Raw genomic sequence first — 20,237 nt, 5'->3', positions numbered from 1 at the left:
ATGCATTGGATCCCATAGCATGCTATTGTATCCCATAGCATGCTATTGTTTATAATGAGACTTGTTGTTATGTTGTGTTATCCCGATATTATATGATCCTCATTCCTATTGCCCTATTCTTTGGTTGGATTCACGGGGACACAAGAGACGTGTCTTAAGTGTCACCTACTGAGCATATTGCTCACCCCATCATATTCTACATTTTTTCAGGTCATGGCAAAGAAATAGCGGAAGACAATCCACCCTTGCCTTAGCTTGGAGTAGAAAAATGTTTCATTTTTGCTACTTTTGTATTGGGCCTAATTTTGAAAAAGGGTTGATTCAAAATGTATTAATTAGCATCATGTGATGTATTTAGATCCATTTTGTGTAAAGCCATTTGGGAAATGTAATTAAATTCTTGTTACACTAATTCCCGTATTTGGTGTAACGTGTTGTAAATTATGTTATTAACGTGGTGGTTGTTATTATAATTTGATATTGAAGCATATCTTAATTTATGTACGTAAGTGGAATGGTGTGGGTGGTTGATCATCCAGTGTTTGGTTTTTCTTTGGACAGTGGTAACCAAGTCTGGATAACCCAAACCAGTCGACGTGTGGCACCCCATACGTCGACCGGTATCCTGACAGTAAGCATTTTGAACGTGAATGACCCAAACCAGTCAACATATGGCTCCCTATATGTCGAACGGTATCTTACAGTATGGTAATCTTGTATACGTTCCAAACCAATGGACGTGTGGCTTCCCATACGTCGACCGGTATCCTCCTAGAAGTTGTTCATCTTGCATGTCCCAAACCAGTCGACGTAAAAATTCCAGACGTCGACCGGTATCTTGGCAGTGGGTTTTCCCACTGTTTATAACCCACACCAGTCGACGTATGGTGTGGAGACGTCGACCGGTTTATGTTACTTAAGTAATATGTGTTTAGTTTCCTAAAATTACACTTTGGCACCCAAGTGAGGTTACACGTAATTACTTTTATGACCCAAATAAGTGAAATAATTATATTTTAACTACCGAAAGGACTGTATTGCCCCAAACCTTATTTTAATTATTATGTGATGCAACAAATGAATGTTATACCCTTTGAGTCTCAAATTATTGAATTGTGGTAAATTCCCATTTTACCCTTTTGGACCTTGTTATTTAAATTTAATGTAAAAAGACCGTTTTACCCTCAGATGATTTTGGGTCGGGTAAGGACCCGTTTAATGATCTGGATCCATGAGGATTTGGGTCGTTACACCTTGGAGGTGCCTTGGGTCGGATTACACTAACGGTTTGGTTGTTGAAACAGAATTGTTTCGAAAATGGGGAGTGGCATTTGCATAACATTGTAATTTATGGCATTGTAGTAAATCTGTGATCGGTTGACATTTGCAATAAACTTGTTGTTGTGATTGAGAATATGTGTTTCCCTATGGTATGATCCCATTCTTTTTTACCTCTTCCTTATATGGATTCACGCGGTCATAAGAAGTTTGTTTTAGACACTTCCTAGTGAGCTGATGCCCACCCCATTATTTTTAACATTTTTCAGGATACGGAAAAGAGGTGGCGGACGACAATCCACCATAGGTTTAGACGAGCTTGGAGACCCATTTTATTTTTTGCTCTCTTTTGTATTAGAACTTTAATATTTTGTAAATGTAATCTTAACTATTTTGTGAAACTTTAGTTTAATTGGTATAATGTTGGAAGCTATAAACTTTTAAATTCTAGCTACATTTATGGACTGTAACTTGAAATAACTAAGGTGTGTTCCTTGTTTGGATGAGATGGAGGAAGGGGATTTTTTGATATGTATGTAATCATTTTGGGAATGTGATATAATACTTGTATTGTGCGTTAGGACGTGATATGTTATTTTTAAGGCCCAGTGAGGCCATTGTATTTTTTTTAGGTATTTCAACAGGTTGTAGAGGGACTTTTTCTGCGGAGGTCATACCAAAATTTTATCTATTTTATTATTATTCTTTTGGTATTTAGTTGGGTCGTTACAGGATTTTTCTTCACTATCTATTTTATATAGAATAGTGTTACTGTCAGATAGCTCATCACCATAGATGACACAAAGATCTTGTTCTTCGATCATTTTTATCATCTTGGTTGTTCCTTTACCTTTTTTTGGGCAATTAGGTGTTATATGACCCTCTTCGTTACAAATATAACATTTGCAACTTTTCTTTTTTGAAGGAGTTTTTGATTTAGAAGCATTTCTTTTAACATACTTCTTCTTTTGAACTGGTTTTTTACCAGGCTTCCATTTCTTCCATTTGAATCGTTTTTTATGAAATGATTTTCTTTGATAAGGTCAGTCTGTTCCGTAACCTATTTTCCAATTTTCTTTAAGAATCCTATCACAACATTTTTTACCATGGGTACTATTGCTGATTTGATTCTTAACCTGTTTCTTAGCTTTGGCTTCTAAACATTTATCGCTTATGAGCCTAAGAACATAGTTAATCCAAAAACTAAGATTGTCAGTTTTGTTTATTCTGACAAGAAAATCTAGGTAACCTTTTATGGCTATTTCATCCCAAGGACTTGAAAGTTTAACAAAAAATTGTCCTAACCAATGTTCTGTACTAGAAAATGGTAGGAGAAAGAAGTATTTTTTTATTAACTTCACATACTCACCAAAATGACAAATATCGCATAATTCAATTTTTGATAATGCGAAATTTGCATCAATGACCACAAAGTTCTTTAAGAATTTTAACAAACTCTCGAAGTATTCCTTCAAGGTCATTAAAATTGGTTAAGAGGGCTGCTTTTTGCTCTTTCCCTTTCGAAGATTGATCCCACTGTCTTAACCATCCTAAAGTGTCACCTTGGAGGGTTGCCGCTACATAGTCAAGAAAGCGTTCTTTAGTCTAAGTGACCTTATAACTAGTGATAAGAATGGCAAATGATCGTACCCATTCATCAATAATTTTTAATTGATCTTTAAATGGTATATTTGAAAGATATAGATAAGTGCTATTTTGGGCAATTGGATTTTTGTTTAAATCATCTTTTCTAGTAAATGATGGACTAGGTTGATCCGTATCCTCAACTTTCGTAGCAGGGAGAACAGTTTATGTTTCTGGAAAATCTCCATAAAAAGATTCATCAAGTTCAGTGTCTGCTCTTCTTTTTCTGCCTAGTTGAATGCTGTGGTTCAGATTGAATTTCTTTATCAACTGGTTCAGATGATTCTGAAGGATATCTTTCATCAATAGATGAGTTTTGTACAACATACATCTGTCTTAAACAATCAAGAAGTTTGGCGATGTTATCGTACTCTTCTTTATTATAACTTCCTGATTGAGTATCATGAAGTACAAAAATGTCTTCAGTTCCATAATAAAGGGTTTTTATTTATTTATTTATTAGGAGTGGAAGTAGATGGTTTATCTACTTTAGAATTAGGTGGATCTAGTGGCTGGGGTGGATATAAATAAGATAATTTTGATTTTTTTAATTTCTCTAAATCAATAATCATCTGGTCTATTTTGTTCTACGTCCTGTCTGCCAGATCTATGAGCTGAGTAAGAGTTTTTATCTTCTCATTTATGAGTTCAATAGCTTCTTGTATACACTCAAAAGAGGAGACTCTATATGAGTTTTTGATGTGTTTAGATTGTTCTGGAATTTGTTATCCCAATCGTTGACTACATCAACTAAGAAGTTTATACCAGCGACAATCTGTTCTAGATTAAGCGTTTCTGAAGTTTCAAAATGAACCCTATGTGTATCGTTTGGGAAGTTTTTTCCTATAATATTACAAACACAATCTACTGAGTTATCTCGCTTATGTGCCATTTATAGACTGTTGAAGGTTCTTAAAACCTCTTAATACTGTTCTGGTGCCTAAGACCAAAGATTCCTTCGAAGCCTAAACGTCACAGAGACTATGGCAATACAAGATATGGGTTTTGAACAAAAATTAAGTGTGCGAGATTTATAGCTAGAAATAAAATACATGAAACAAGATAACTGAAGTAGAAATAGTAATATTAAAAAACTTTATACAAACACTTACAATAATAGTCCAAGCTCGTCGGCAAGGCTCCGATACCAATTACAAAACAAAGCAGAAAATGAAAAACTGAGAGAGATTTACAAGGAGGGAGAGAGAATATAAGAAACTTTAGATGTCTTGTGGATTACAAAACATCGTGTATATATATATACAAAAAATGAAAGTAACTTTTACCAGAATAGTAAAAGTAATCATCTTGAAAAGATGATACTGGTGCAAAGAAATTTATGAATTGATTTTTCATAAAGTCCATGCATTTAACCATCAACTCTGGTTGAGTAAGTCCTGGCTGTTGTTGACTAATCTGTTTGATTATTTCAAACGGATTAAAATCTTGTTTACTTCCAGATGAAGAAATTAATTTTTCTTTTGTAAGAGCATCTCTATATGCTTGAGTTTTTGAAAGAATTTCTTTCAATACATCCTTAATTGGATAGCCAGCCCACCATCTATATGAATATATTCGCTGGAGAAGTGGTAAATTTCTGTAAATCCCATTTCCATATCCATGGGATTTGAATTATGTGAAAACTAATAGGACAGATTTGCCTATAGTATTCTTTTTCCCCCGTAATTGAGGAAGAAATTGTTGCCATGGCAAGTATAATCGCCTGAGTTGTTCTGGCAAAATATCCAGATCAGTACCATGTTTGTCCCACCAAGTCTGGAGAGAGAGTAATATGACTGTAGAATTGGAGCAGATTGGACCAAGTGGGATATAAGGAAAATTCTACAGGACCGCCATTATACCAACTATGTTGTATGGAGCGGAGTGGTGGACCCTAAAAAATCAGAGTAAGCTTTCATGTATCGGAAATGAGAACGGAAAGATGGATGAGAGAAGTGACTAGGAGGGTTAAGGGCACTAATGAGAGTACGAGAGATAAATTAGGGGTGGCTCCCATTAATGAGAAAATTAGAGAGCATGCTTAAGATAGTTTGGACACCATCATCACTGGCAAGCAACGATAATAGTTTTAATAGAAGGTGAGAGACAGACGACAACCAAAAATAACATCTGATGAAGTTATTAATTGATTTTAAAAAGCTAAATATAAAAGGCAAAACGGCATGTAATGGGAAGGATTGGAGAAAGAGAATTCATGTGAGATTAAGGCAAGAACGATGACGATGATGATGATGCAGAAGCAGAAGAAGGAGGAGGAGGAGGAGGAGGGACACAAAGACTAGAGAGTTTTAATTGAGAGTAATACTGGAGAAGCCTCTGAGGAAGCAGAGACAACCTTCTCAGCATTGCCCATCACAGTAGTGCCTTTTAACCTCTTACCCATATTGAGCTTTTGAGTAAATTTTCTGTCATTAATGGATTCTAAAAGGGATACTTCTTGGATTTCATCAATGGTAGCTGCTGCAGAAGCAGAAGCAGAAGCACACTGTTCCGTAACATTTTCAGTCTGCACGGGGCAATTAAAGAAAGTTAAAAATCTTCTGATATGCATTATGAAATTCTTCACAAACACTTCGGCAATGGATACTCACCAAAGTCACTGTTGGTTTGGCATCAAGGTTTTCTTCACTGTTGCTCAACAAGTTGATACAGGAAACTGGTCCCACTTGAATTTTCTTCTGCAAACGGATTCTTCTTGGTGCAGTTCCATATGCAGCAGATTTTTGGGCGCTCGGTTGATTTTGCAGTTGACGAGTTCTAGTTCTTCTTTTTCTTTTTATTCCAGTTTCAACAATCCCAACACCACCAACCGCACTGCCACAAGAGCTTGATTCAATAGACAAAGCATTACACTCACCAGTAGAATCAGCAGCTAAAGCACCCAATCCAACAGAATCACCTTGCAGGAAACCAGAAGCACTACAATGCGAAATAGCACAAATTTGAGGAGTTCCCCAAGTTCCTGGAGACGTTTCCATATGTGTAGGAGTCGTTCTGCTGAAGTTTAGACCAAACCATTCAGAACCTTCCATCACTGGATCAAACTGGAATACAGGAGAGCCACAAAAAGGCTAAGTTTCTAAGAACTAATCCGAAATCACGATGCTGAATGAAAAAATAATACTACACTAAAGACATTGCAATTCATGGCATGTGTAAAAAATGTAGATTGACAAAATTCTCAAGTATGGTCATGGACCTGCAAAACCTTAAAAATGAAGGATCTTGGGATCTTCAATTTACCTGTCCTTGGGCCACTGATGATATAGCAGCATACCGCTTTGTGGGAGTATTATAGTTCAGGATCTCACTTTCAATATCCAAATTGTGACTGTTTGTGTCCTCAAAGGTGTGCTCTCCTAAGTTAACAAGAACTGAATCCAGGAATTCAGTAAAATCCAGTTCATTTGATCCATATTGAAACTGAACCCCATTGTGGTCATTGCTTGTGTTATTAGTGGCCGGGAAATTCGAGTAAGAAGATCCAAGCTCCATCTGCGACTGCAAATGCAATGGAGAAAAGATTTTATCATCTGGTGGCCCCAGCACTGGGTCACAAAATGCTTTCCAAATCAAGAAATAAAGATTCAGATAATTAGATTTTTCAGTCTCCACAAAAAATGAGATTTGATAATATTAAGAAAATCTTCCTCTTTTCACCTGCACATCTACCACTTGATCTTCAGCATCATCATAAATATGGATATTGCTGTCACACTCAGAAGGTAATGGAGTGTCAAAGAGCATGCTTTCAGAATTACAAGAAGTTTGATTTTCAACTTCTGCTGTCATCATAGGGTTTACTGCCTCCAATTGTGTATCTTCAGCATATGATTTAACTGTGGCAGGAGAAGGAACATCTTTTTTTCCTAGTTGATACTCACACACCCCAGGAGAAGGAAAATTATCTTCAACTTCACCACAGTTTGAACCTTCAATGACGTCATCTTGCTTCTCATCATGTTCTTAAAAAGGCGGCAGAGGACAAAGGCACCCTGCAGAATACATAGAATGCCAAAAACGAATTTAATATATTGAACATCTCTGCTCAACCAATATATATTCACAAGCTGATCCAGTATTTGAATACAAATTGTTTGAGCATAAAAAATGTGGCCGTGAGAAAATCAAGAATCTGAATGAACATTTATCAGGTCGATTTCCCTTAGTACACATGAATTTAAGGGGTCATCTACCCAATGTGTCCCCATTAATCGAGCCGAGGAGGGTAACACTTTTTGCATTCTCTTAGTACACACGAATTTAAAAGGTAATTAATTACCCAGTTCGAGCTAGGAGGAGCACACTGAATAGACATTAAGCCTTTTAACATTTTTTTAATTGTGATTTTTTTTTTTGTTCCTATACTTAATTGTGAATTTTTTTTTTGCGAATATTTGGACGTTTATTTACGGGTGTCTCAGTTAATGAACTTCTTGAAGGATGTGAAAAGTTCCTCATTCCCCTTATTTCTTGTGTTGTTTTGTATGTGAGATTCTTTAGCTTTATGATCTGTAAATGATTTGTTTTATTGCAATATATTGTGGTGGATCCAATGGGTTACAGTTGGTTTTTTTTTATTTATATTATTTCTTATATATATATATATATATATACACATATATATATTTATGAATTGAAAAGCTAGCTTTTCAATTTTTTTTAATTTAATGCTGAATGACTAGTATCTCAGTTAAACTTGTTGTAGAATGTGATAATGGGTTACAGTTTTACTAAAGGGATAGCCAATACAAACGTAAAAGATGCTTGCTAGTTGTACATTTGGGTATAGTGTTTAACCGGCTTAAACAAAAATGAGATTAGGGGTTAGCTTGAGTACACAAATTAGGGTAGACTGATTTTGTTGCAATGTGTCATGGCAGATCAATTGAGTTGCTCTTGGTTTCTTTACTTTGTTTTAACTTTTTTTATTTTTTTTGAATGAAAACTGTTTTTTTCTAAATTGTAGGGTTTAATTTATTTGCTGATTTACTCATGTCTAGGTTAATATTCTTATATTATGTGATAGAAATGATTAGATTTTCTGTGTTGACTGTTGTGGCCGACAATCATATCCTTCATACATGTTTCTATATCTATCTATCTATCTATATATATATATATATGCGAATGTATTTATATATATTATGGACTATTCAGATTGAAGCTTATATTTTCCCTACAAGAGTTTTGGTCGGTAGCCATTCATGCATGTTAAGTCAATAAAGCTTCTGTAGAATGTGATCAAAATTATAAGATGTACTTAATTGCCGTCGTTTCCATTCATAGCCTTAATTATGTATGTATAATAGAAACTTGTGTGTTCTGATTGAAATTTGTAGTGTTTACAAAACTATTGTATATAATTTGTGACGATCAACTTCAAACTTTGGTTGATTGCCTTAGTGCCTGCTGGAGAGCTAGGGTTCTGTCATTTGAGGCCAGTGCACATGCTTGGAGGCATCTAAAGGAAGTTCATAAACTTGTTGTAGTTCTAGATTTTTGGCAGCATTATCTTAGTATGGTCTCTCCATCATTAGATGGTCTTGAAAGATCTTAGATCCTTAAATGATACTTCTCATGAATCGTGCCCAATGGGATCTTTTGATTATTTCTTGTGCTACCTATGCGGATGTTTTGATTACCTTTGCGCATAAACCAATTCACAACTTAGTTGATTTGATTTGTGATTTATTTGCATTGCAATTCTTCTGTTCTCTTGACTTCATGACGTAAGCGGAAGGGATAAATTTGTTCGCGAGAAAAAGGATACTTGAATCCACAAGGTGGGTGTTTTGAATCCACAAAACCAAAAAGACTAGTCAAAGAACTTGACAGTACATATTTTTTCAGAGCCATGCTGGCTTAACTTTTTATTGTTAATGCTTCTTAGGTACTGGTAGCATGATTATTATCGTAATTATGTAATGAACAATACGATTACTATTCTGTCTAACTTATGTTTATTCCTGATTCAATTATGCATCGTCCAAAAGTCGCGTTGGAATGTTTAGCCCGCCTTTTGCATTAAATTGCTGCACAGGGTATTGTTTCCAGTAAATCGTTGACAGACAAGTAATAGAATCTCTCTTAAGCAGAACGACGACAGAATAGTAACTTACTGTTCATTATATAATATTATAATATTTATGCTCTACAGACCTTAAAGCGTTAACAATAATTAACAGACATGCTAAAACCATCTTCTTCCTCCTCTTCAGGAGTACAGGAAAACCAGGATTCAGAATTGGTAAAAAATACTGAATTAGTGGAATGGACCAATGTTCAAAATAAATTGAACAGATGGACTATCCCTCCAGCAAGTGCTAAGAACATTTACAAAATCGGAATGCTTAATCTGACTGATCTATGGACTGTCAAGACCATGGAACAGACTATGCAATTAAACACCCAAGACACAATAATTAGATTGTTGTCTTCCCGTGACCTTCAAAGGCACATGCACAAATATAAGTACATCCATATAGGTTTAATTCAAATTGCTTTTAAACCTTTAACCTTGCTAGGTATGGATGCTTGTATTCAAGCAACCCTTAGGGATGCTCGATGTCTGAAATTTCACCCTTCTTTGATGGGTGCATTGGAAACCAGTCTATGTCATGGACCGGTTTATTTTAATGTCTATCCTAGTCTGAACTTATCTTTAATAGATAAAAACATCCTTGAGGCAGTTAGTCTTCGTGTTCAGACCTATGGGTATGATTATTTACCTAGATCGGAAGTGATAAGTGTTATTTATCGCATCTATTACAAAGTAGTTGATACTATGTGTCCAAATGCCATACGCAAAGACTCTCAAGGAGTAACAGCGTTATGGGATACCAATATGTTCACATCAAATGTTGCCACAAAAAGGATGATTCCTTGGAGTGAAATAACATTTCCTGAACATTGGACAATTTCTAATGCAGTTCTGGCAAAGCCAATTGCTAATCATAGCTTGGACTGTGTTATTCAGGACCAGGATGGTGATGTTTTTCTGAATTTCAGAAAATCATTAGATCTACCCAAATCTACATCATCTAAAGGAAGTCATCTTCCTTACCATGTTTCTTGTCCTCCTTCTCGCCATTCGATCTCGTCGGATTACAGAAAGGAAGATCTCCCTCCTGCAGTAGTTGGTTCCAATCACCTCAAGCTGAAAGGAATACAGCAATCTCAGAATCAAATTCCAAGAGGAGTCTACGAGAAAGCACCAATAGGTATGTCTCATCGCCAATTTGGAATTGAATTCAGCCTAACTCCATCCGAAATGGGAATCGGAAATGAATCTGTTAAGGATCAATTTGATGATCCTACAGACATAAATGACCCTCATGAATATTAGTTTTTAATGGATTTTGTCCCAGATAGAATTGCCATTAATACTGAATTTCAACAGGATCAATATAAAGAATTCAGAAATTGGTATTTTAAAGCTTTTGACCAAAATCAATTACAGCTTTTTAAAAATCAATTTTATGACTTTATATAAGAACGCAAAATGGTTATACCTTTTGTTTCTTGGTTCTTTATGACAAATCATTCTTTAGTTAACATAAACATATTGGATGATTTTCTCAAACCATGGACTACAACTGAAGATAAGGTTTATCACTCTATCCATCCTCCCACTGAACATTTAATTCTGAAAAGAATTGACCCTGACAATGGTGCAAAAGTGGAAACCAAGGCTTATAGCCAACCTAAAATAATTAATCCATCTTGTAATGCTACTAAAAAAGACATTTCTCATATTTACAGGCAAAACAATTATACTAATGTCTGTCTGCAAACGGTAGGGTCCCAGCTTGGGAGAATTGAAACAGGAATAGACACGGTATTAAATACAATTAATACTAAGTGTATTACTGATAAGACTTCTCCTCCAGAAGCTTCCTTATCCAAAGCATTGGTCAAACCTGCAATTGAAGTTAAAGGCTTCAATCTTACACATCCTAAGAAAAATGAAGAATTTCTTACTCTTCTTACTTAGAAAATTCAATGACTTAAAATTCAGACTTTATCCCATGATGAATCTGACATAGGTTCTGATTCTGATGATGTGTTACCTCATATTGAGGTTTTCCAAACTGATTTCACTCAGCTACCTGAGTTAAACAGAATTGTCTATGATAAGAATATCCAGTCCAATACAGCCCATGCTCCGAGTAGATATTATTATCCAAGACCTACACCTCAAAATATCTTGTATGAAGAAGATTATTTTCATACACAGAAATCTTTTCATGGCAAGACCATTTAAGAATGGAATATAAATGACAAATCTGATTATCAGATTTACGAGGTTATTCATCAAATGTTGATATATAGCCAAGTCTGTAAAATTAATAACAATACTGACCCAACCATTGCTAAATTTGTCGTTGCTGGTTTTACAGGAATCCTTAAAAGATGGTGGGATAATGTTCTCACTGACATTCAGAAAGCTGAAATCTTTTCTGCTACCAAGATAGTGAAAGATGAAGCTACCCAACAACCAGGTCCTGCTCCCGATGCGGTTTACACCCTCATCACCACTATTATCCAACATTTTGTTGGCCCAGAAGGTGCTAATAGTGAAAGGAGTCGTGAACTTCTACAGAATCTAAGATGTCCATCTTTAACTCATTTCCGGTGGTATAAAGATGTATTCTTAGCAAAGGTTCTCCAACTCAATGATGCAAATCATGAACATTGGAAAGCAAAATTTGTGGATGGTTTACCAACCTTTTTTGCTGAAAGAATCAGGAAAAAGCTTAGAGATATGCATAATGGTATCTCTATCCATTACAGAAACTATACCTATGGTGGATTAGTTAATATTGTAATCCAAGAAGGTTTAGCTCTCTGTAATGATCTGAAATTACAGTCCCAGTTAAAAGCACAAAGATTAACTGGTAGAAAGGAAGTAGGTGAATTTTGTGATCAATTTGCCTACCAGACTCCCTTATCTTATCCTAAACCTAGGAAAAGAAATAAGGTTGAAAAACCTTATAAAAGGAAGTATTCCAAAAGAAAGAATTATTCAAAGGAAAAGGATAATTCTCGACAGTATACTAAGCCTAAAAGGAAATATATTCCTAAAGCAAAGGGTAAAGGAAAGCCCAAAGCTGAGGCTAAATGTTTCAAATGTGGACGCATAGGCCACTATGCAAACAAGTGCAAAACTAAGGCAAAACTTAGTAGTCTTGACATAGAAGATGAACTAAGACTTCAATTAAGTAAATTGTTACTTAATACTAGTTCTTCTGAATCAGAATCATCAGTTGATTATGGGGATGTTGTTATGGAATTACAGTCTTCTTCTTCCTCTGAAGCAGAAGTTGGAAATCCAAAATGCTCCTGTAATCCCTCTCATGATGATTACTATAAGGCAATTGTTGAAATGAATGGGTTAAGCTTAAATGTTTTGACTTCGACTCAACAATCCTTATTGGATCTTATAGATCACATTCAAGATCCTCAACTCAAGATGAAAGTCTTTGAAATAGGTTCTGCTTTAGCACGAACTAATGAGGATACTGATAATCCAGATTTTCTGAGAGCAGAAAATCATTACAGCATGAAAGAAGTTCTAAGCAGATTAGAACACCAAGGACAGAATTCACGTCCTGCTAATCTCCCTGATCTCAGAATGAAAATTAATCTTTTAAAAGAAGAAATTCGTCAGTTAAAGTCTCGTCAGACTAAGATGGAACTGGAAATTACTCTTTTGAAAGCAACATCTGTAACTGAAACTTCATCATCCCAGATTGAAGTCCTTCAATCCGAAAGCAAGAATTATCTTCAACTCTTGAATCAAGTTACTTATCAAAAATGGTATATATCTATCAATTTGGTAATTAATCAAGAGTACACCATCACTAATGCTATTGCCTTAGTTGATAGTGGTGCAGATATGAACTGTATACAGGAAGGATTGGTTCCTACTCAATATTTTGAGAAAACCACTCAAGGTCTTACCAGTGCAAGTGGTGATAAGATGCAGATTAAGTATAAACTTAATCACGTTTTCATCTGTAAAGAAGGTATTTGTTTAACATCTACTTTCTTACTCATCAGAAATATGGCACAACAAGTTATTTTGGGCACCCCCTTTTTAGCTTTGATCATGCCAATTGAGAAAATTGATTCTCATGGAATATGCTCTAATTTACATGGCCAGTCAATTACTTTCCAGTTCTTGACCCCACCAGTAAATAAGCATATCAATGCCCTTAAAGATAACATTATCTTTAAGGAAAAGCAACTGAATTATTTGCAAAAGGAGGTATCCTCCTTAGCAATTAATCAAAAATTGGTACAACCCACTGAACAACAGAAAATTGTGTCAATACGACAAAACTTTCTAAAGGAAATCTGTAGTGAGATTCCTAATGCTTTTTGGGACAGAAAGAAGCATATTGTTTCTTTACCCTATGAAAAGGGATTTACCGATCTCATGATTCCTTCTAAAGCTAGTCCAAGCCACATGAAGGCTGACTACTTGGAATTATGCAAAATTGAAATTAGCTCTTTAATGGCAAGAAAGCTTGTCACTGACAGCCACTCCCATTGGAGTTGCAGAGCTTTTTATGTCAATAAAAATGCTGAAAAAGAACGAGGAATTCCTCGATTGGTTATTGATTATCCACCACTCAATCTAGCTTTGAGTTGGATCCGATACCCAATTCCCAACATCAAAGATCTTTTAGATAGGTTATAATCTGCTGTAATCTTTTCTAAATTTGATCTTAAATCTGGATATTACCAGGTACAGATTGCAGAAGAGGACAGGTACAAAACAGCTTTTTGCATACCTTTTGGACAGTATGAATGGACAGTAATGCCATTTGGATTAAAAAATGCCCCTTCAGAATTTCAATATATTTTGAATGACATATTTAATCCTTATACTGAATTTTCTATTGTTTATATTGATGATATTCTCATATTTTCAAAATCAATCAATCAGCATTATAAACACTTGAACATTTTCAAAAATGTTATTTACCGAAGTGGTTTAGTAGTTTCTGCTTCTAAACTAAAACTGTGTTTAACTAAGGTCAGATTTCTTGGTCATGAAATTTGTGATGGAAAAATTAGACCTATTGATCGCAGTATTGAGTTTGCTTCTAAATTTCCAGATGAAATAAAGGATAAAACTCAACTCCAGAGATTTCTTGGTAGTTTGAATTATATTCGAAATCACTACAGAGATCTTGCACAGGATACAGCAATTTTGTACACCAGGTTAAGGAAATCTCCTTCCCCATGGACTTTGGAACACACCAAGGCCGTCCAGAAGATTAAACTCAGAGCAAAACAAATTCCTTGCTTAGCTCTAGCCAATTCTTCATGGTTCAAAATTGTGGAAACAGAAGCATCCAATATTGGCTATGGTGGTATTCTTAAACAGAAGAATCCAAATACAGGAACCGAGGAGCTTGTTCGCTTCACTTCAGGAACTTGGAAAAATGCACAACTGAATTACTCAACCATCAAAAAAGAAATTCTTTCTTTGGTTAAATGCATTTATAAATTCTAAGATGATTTAATCAATCAGAAATTCTTGTTACGCATTGATTGTAGTGCTGCTAAACAAGAACTGAAAAAAGATGTAAAGAATTTAGTTTCCAAACAGATATTTGCTGGTTGGCAAGCTGATTTATCTGCTTTTGATTTTTCTATTGAATATATTAAAGGCAGTTCTAATTCTTTACCTGATTTTCTAACTCGTGAATTTTTGCAGGGTTCATGAATCAGCCCCCTCATGGGCAGGGCCGGGGTAATACTCCAAAGGCTCGTGGCAAAAACAAGGCTAAGGCCAAAGTGGTTATACCACTAAATGATGATCAATTTCCATATCTGGATCATGTTGCAGATCCGCTCAGCACACCTCCTAAAGGCAGCAGCAGTTCACAACAGAAACAACAGAAACCAACCATGAAAGAGGTTCTTGAGCAAGAAACTCCATGGATACCTAATCAAAGGTATATTCAGACAGTATTGGTACTGGATTCTCAAGATGAACAATGGATGCCAGACCCTTGGGAACTAAAATCCAGATATTTCCAAACTCAACAATATGCTGCACCGGATGGTCGCCATAGATATATCTATGAAGCCATTCTTACTGAAACTTCCTCTGTGGAAATCAACCACACGAAGCAATTTCCGAATTCCAAAGATAGTCCTCTTACTTATAGTAAAGCTATCTTTAAGAGGCTTATACGGCCTAGTGACTGGGGATTAAATCCTAATTTGCTAAGGAAAATATCCTATGGTCACAGTTACAATTATTGGGATTATATCTCAGCTTGGACATATTCGTTCTTTTATCAAAATCCGAAGCATAAGCATTTTTGGTTTTTCAAGATATGCCCTCAATCAGTTAAGGCTGATTTTCCAAACTGGGTTATACCCTGGTGGGCTATATTTGGCCCTGATCTGGATATTTTGCCCGAATCTATTAGGCAGTTATACTTGCCATGGCAACAATTTCATCCTCAATTAAGGGGACAGGATAATATTCCTGTAGGGAAATCCACCCTATTGTTCTTTACTGAATTTGGAATCCCTTGGATTTGGAAATGGGATTTCCAACGTGGTTATACCACTGATAAGTTACCAGTCCTTCAGAGGATCTTTTATTACCGATGGTGGTCAGGCATGACTCAAGACCCTATCCAAGCCCTCCTCCATCATATCAGAAAGAAAACAATGGAATACATGGATAAGGTTCCAAAGTTAACTATTCCAGAACCAGAAATCTTTAACCCATTTGAACTTGTTAAAGATATGATCAGAAAGCAACAACCATTAATTACCGAAGCAGATTTAATGGTTAAATGCATGGATTTTATGAGGAATAAATTTGTTACAACTTTTGATTCCTCCACATCAACAGTAAAAGATGATGCATCCATGATATCAGTTTCTAGCCAGACCAGTCAAGATGGTAATCAGTTTTCCTGTCTAGCTGGTTATGCACAAGATCCCAATGAAGATCTTATTTCTGAAGATGAACCCACAGTCGCTGATTATTGGGACTCTCTCACCAGCCACTTGAAGGAAAAGATGAATCCACCCAAAAAATAAAGATTCCTCTTATCCTGCCGACAGAAGAAGACAAAGGACTTTTCTCAAAAGTCTTTGATTCTACAGTATTTCCTTCATCAGATGTCTACTTTCCATCAGATAAGGAGACAGAACTTAGTGGTGGGCCGACCGACTGCATTATTCAAGCACACGTTCCCATGCACTATGCGGACTTCAAAATGTTAATTTCAAGTCCATTTTATGTATAAATAGAGGGCAAAATTTCCCTTCAATGTATCTTTCAATTTTCCTTTCTTCCTCTTGTAATATTTCTCTGTATTAAGTTTGGAAGTGCAATAAAGAAGAAAGTTTTCTGTAAGTGTTTCAAATATAATTAACTGTTATTACCAACTGTTTATATTATCAACTGTTTATTATATATCGATCCACGTTATAATAAAGATTAACAGTAGAAGGAAACTAAAATCTAATCCTATACGGAAGCTAATTCCTAAAAGAAAATAAAAATACAAGGAAACAAAATTAAAAATATAAAGAAATTACTTAAAACTAAAAAATCTCTAAAAATATAAAATAAAAATAAACAAATAAACCTAATTAAAAAACTACTAAAACCTGTCCTACATCAATCTCTTCCACTCCAAAAAAAAACTCGTCCTTGAGTTTAATCATACAAGAATGAATAAGATTTTTTTCTTACACGTGTCAAACTTGTTGCAAATTGGCCCGATAAAAAGTAACCGATTGTAGGTGATGCCTCAGTCTCACTTGCATATAACCAATGCTAAATCTCAGCCCCAAAATGTTACCTGCCCTATCACGTACTAGCAATACAAGGCCAAACAAATTTGTAGTTATAGAATTGCTTAAAAGATCCACCATATTATGAACTTCAAAAGTCACTTTCTCAAACAAAGGTTCATTGACCAATAACCCGTTAAGATTATTACATGAGCACTCCACCTTAGTGTTGGAGAATGAGAGCAGTTGTAAAGAAATTTGAGTCAAACATATGCTTTTGAAAAAATTCCAATACCTTGATTTCAGATTGCCAACAACATCCACAGCATCACTAACTACTACTACATGTTGTACAGCATCATCATTGACGTGACATGGATTCTGCTCTTTGTAAGGTAAAAGAAATTTGACTTTCAAAAGTTGTTTCATCTCCGACCAAGATTCTATCTGTACTTTTCTTTGTTGTGCATGAGAAATTCGCAACTGTTTCCACCAATTAAAAGTTATTCCTTCCAATTTACATGCCATGAATGCCACCTTATTCTCCTCTTTAATTTTCATGAAATCAAATAACCTCTCAAAATCTTCTAACCAATCCAGGATATTTTCAACATGAAATAAACCATCAAAACTAGGAGGAAAATTCCTAGGATAATAAGAATATATTCGTGTGTCTTTAAGACCCCCAAACATGTCTTCAGTGTAATCTTTATCATCATCATCATCACTGAATTCATCCTCGTAGGCTAGTTGCCTACGCGACGGGATGGGGTTGCGATTCCAAACAGGATGAATGCGATCTTCGTCAACGTTACGCACCCTATTGATCTCGCGATGTTGCTCCAACTCAAACCTAGCAATCATTACTTGAATATCTTGCAGCGTTCACTGAGTTTTACATTGATAGCCTTGAAATTAGGCTCTAAAAGGAGCCACTCTCTGTCAATCTTCGTCGGCAACGAGGTTGCCACGAAAACGATCACCTACCATCAGACTAGGAAAATATAAGGCTCTGATACCAACTGACATAAACGGAAGCGAGAGGAACAGGATACCTTGAATCCATGAGGTGGGTGTTTTGAATCTACAAAACAAAAAAGATAAGTCAGAGAAATCTGATATATTATTTAATAATTGAATGAATAAAAGATTAATTCTGCACTTGGCAGTACATATTTTTATAATAGAGAAAACTTAACATTAGAAGGAAACTAAAATCTAATCCTATAAGGAAACTAATTCATGAAGGAAAATAAAAATACAAGGAAACAAAATTAAAAATATAAAGAAAGTACTTAAAACTAAAAACTCTCTAAAAATATAAAATAAAAATAAACAAATAAACCTAATTAAAAAAATACTAAAATCTGTCCTACATCACTTCACTTGAATATGATCACTACTTTTTAGAAAATGAAGGGGTTTTCAGTTGTTTCAATGATAATTGAAACATCCTTCACTTGCATATGGGATCATTAGACTGCCCTCTGTTCTAATCTAAAGCTTGAATACCTCCCTCACTTGAATGCCTGATGAAAAACTTGATGGGATGTTTTCAATGATATTTGAAAGTGCTACTTTGTTTGGATTTCTTTCATTTCTTCTTGCACCTATTTATTTGTATATTCACAGGTGCGCACACATAACCTCAGTGTGTGTGTGTATTTGAATTCCTTTACTTTGTTGTAAATTGATGGTAGAAGATTCTAGATCTACTTTTATGCCCTCAATTTTAGATATCCTCTGGAAAATATTTTAATTTATTTTTATTACTAAGGTGGCTGATGGAAATTGCATTTTATTTACTATTTGTTGCAATGCTCAAAGGTGGTATAATAATTCATAAGAAACCATGTTGACCTTCTCGTTCGTGGTCTTATTGTTTCCTATTGATTGAATCAATGCTTGAAGGGGTTTCAATTACCAGGTCTGAGAAGGTTAAAGATGAACTTGTATTGGATGGGAATAATATCGAACTTGTTTCTCGTTCTTGTGCGCTGATAAACCAGGTACATCTCTCCTTGACACACATTTTCACTCCTACCCTCACTCTCTCTTATTCGTTAGCTCTTCAATTGCTCTGCCTTTCTCTGCATTAGCTCCACGTGCTGAGATTTATATCTATATTTGTTGTAACAGAAATGTCATGGGAAGAACAAAGATATCCGGAAGTTCCTTGATGGTATCTATGTGAGCGAGAAGGGAGCAGTAGCTGTGGAAGAGTGATAGTTAGCTAGTGGGTATTTGGAGTTTTATCGGTCCTCTCTATTCTGGTGACATTGGCTGATTATTATCCTCTTTTTATCACCGAAGTCTTTTTGAACGTATTTTATATATCACATTTGTTTGAATTTACAGTTTTGTGCCGTCTAGCTCCGTTTTAAATAGACGTGATTGGTTAAATACCATTTCATCGTTCCCGTTATTTATGTTTTGATTAAATGGAGCTTAAATACTTGATATGTGTTATGATCGTCTCAGTGACACAGAAAGCTTAATTAAATTTTCTGGTAGATGCTAATTGGCTAAAGTCAGCCTAATTTATTGATTGAGATTCTATGTGCATAATGCAATTGTCATTCCCCTATTAGAAGCTTCTAAATTGTACAAGTTACATGAGATGTGTTGGAAGGTTCTAGAATACATCTATTTGGGTTTGGATTTGGTCTTGTCCTCTTGGATGAACTTTGTAGTATTAGTTAGGTCTAGAACTTCGAAATCATTTGCATTGATAGCTCACCAGCCTAATAAATATCTTCTTGTAATCTTGCTAAAAAATGTTTTCGAAGGAAAAACATTCCTACCTATTGTACTTATCATGGGAAAGCAATGTGGTCAATTAAATATGTTTACTTGTCCTTTCTCATTGCCTACTTTTTTGGCTTGACTATCTTTGGGGTTTCACAACACATCCTGGTGGCAATTTGGCTGACCGCCCTTGATATTTCTGGCAAGAAAACGTTAGATGACGACATTTCATCCTCATCCGTTCGAATCCAATCTATCCCGTTCCGTTCAAATCCATCTTAATGGTTTCGTATAACTTGAACTATCAGTCTTAATGGTTTCGTATAACTTGAACTTAAATCGAAAGTAAAGCTTATGAAATCAAATCAAACCAAACTGAATGTTTTGATGGTAAACACCTTCATTGTAAAATTGCTCATTCTAGTAATGTTTCTTGAACCTAAGTCATGTTACAGATACATCTTCTGAATGCGGAGAACGCCTAAATGAGAAATATGAGCTCAAGTGTGAGCTTCACCAATGCTATTCACATGAATTCGAAGGATGTATGGTGTTTTTCTTTTAACAAGTAGGCATGGGCAAGCCCCCAAGGGGTTGGATGAGTTGGTAGGGCGTTGGCACTAGCTCTCAAGTGAGTGTTCGAGCCTTTTCACCTCCTGTTTACCTGGTGTATCCTATGGGTGCGAATGGTGCACCCCCAGGTTTCAAAAAAAAAAAAAAATCAAAAAAGAGTAGGCATGGGCAAATCCTCACCCAACACT

The 20,237-nt window shown here is 35.4% G+C and overlaps 1 long non-coding RNA gene and 1 pseudogene across 2 annotated transcripts; one reads left to right on the top strand and one right to left on the bottom strand.

The window, feature by feature from the left end:
- Positions 1-3,127: 3,127 nt before the first annotated feature.
- On the bottom strand, positions 3,128-11,497 carry LOC132272478 (uncharacterized; annotated as a pseudogene).
- A 5,328-nt stretch (positions 11,498-16,825) lies between these two features.
- Positions 16,826-19,248, top strand: LOC132273663 (uncharacterized). 2 transcript variants are annotated; one of them, XR_009470213.1, is made up of 3 exons: positions 16,826-17,123; positions 18,640-18,737; positions 18,868-19,248. It is a non-coding gene; the product is annotated as an uncharacterized LOC132273663 (long non-coding RNA). The 2 variants fall into 2 exon arrangements; XR_009470212.1 differs by having other exon boundaries at positions 16,832-17,123; positions 18,656-18,737.
- Positions 19,249-20,237: the final 989 nt, after the last annotated feature.

Source organism: Cornus florida, unplaced genomic scaffold (genome assembly GCF_030987335.1).
Source record: "Cornus florida cultivar Cherokee Brave unplaced genomic scaffold, ASM3098733v1 CherokeeBrave_3.0.0_Hap2_Chr09, whole genome shotgun sequence".
NCBI classification, from domain to species: Eukaryota; Viridiplantae; Streptophyta; class Magnoliopsida; order Cornales; family Cornaceae; genus Cornus; species Cornus florida.
This window is presented reverse-complemented; position numbering and strand designations above follow the sequence as displayed.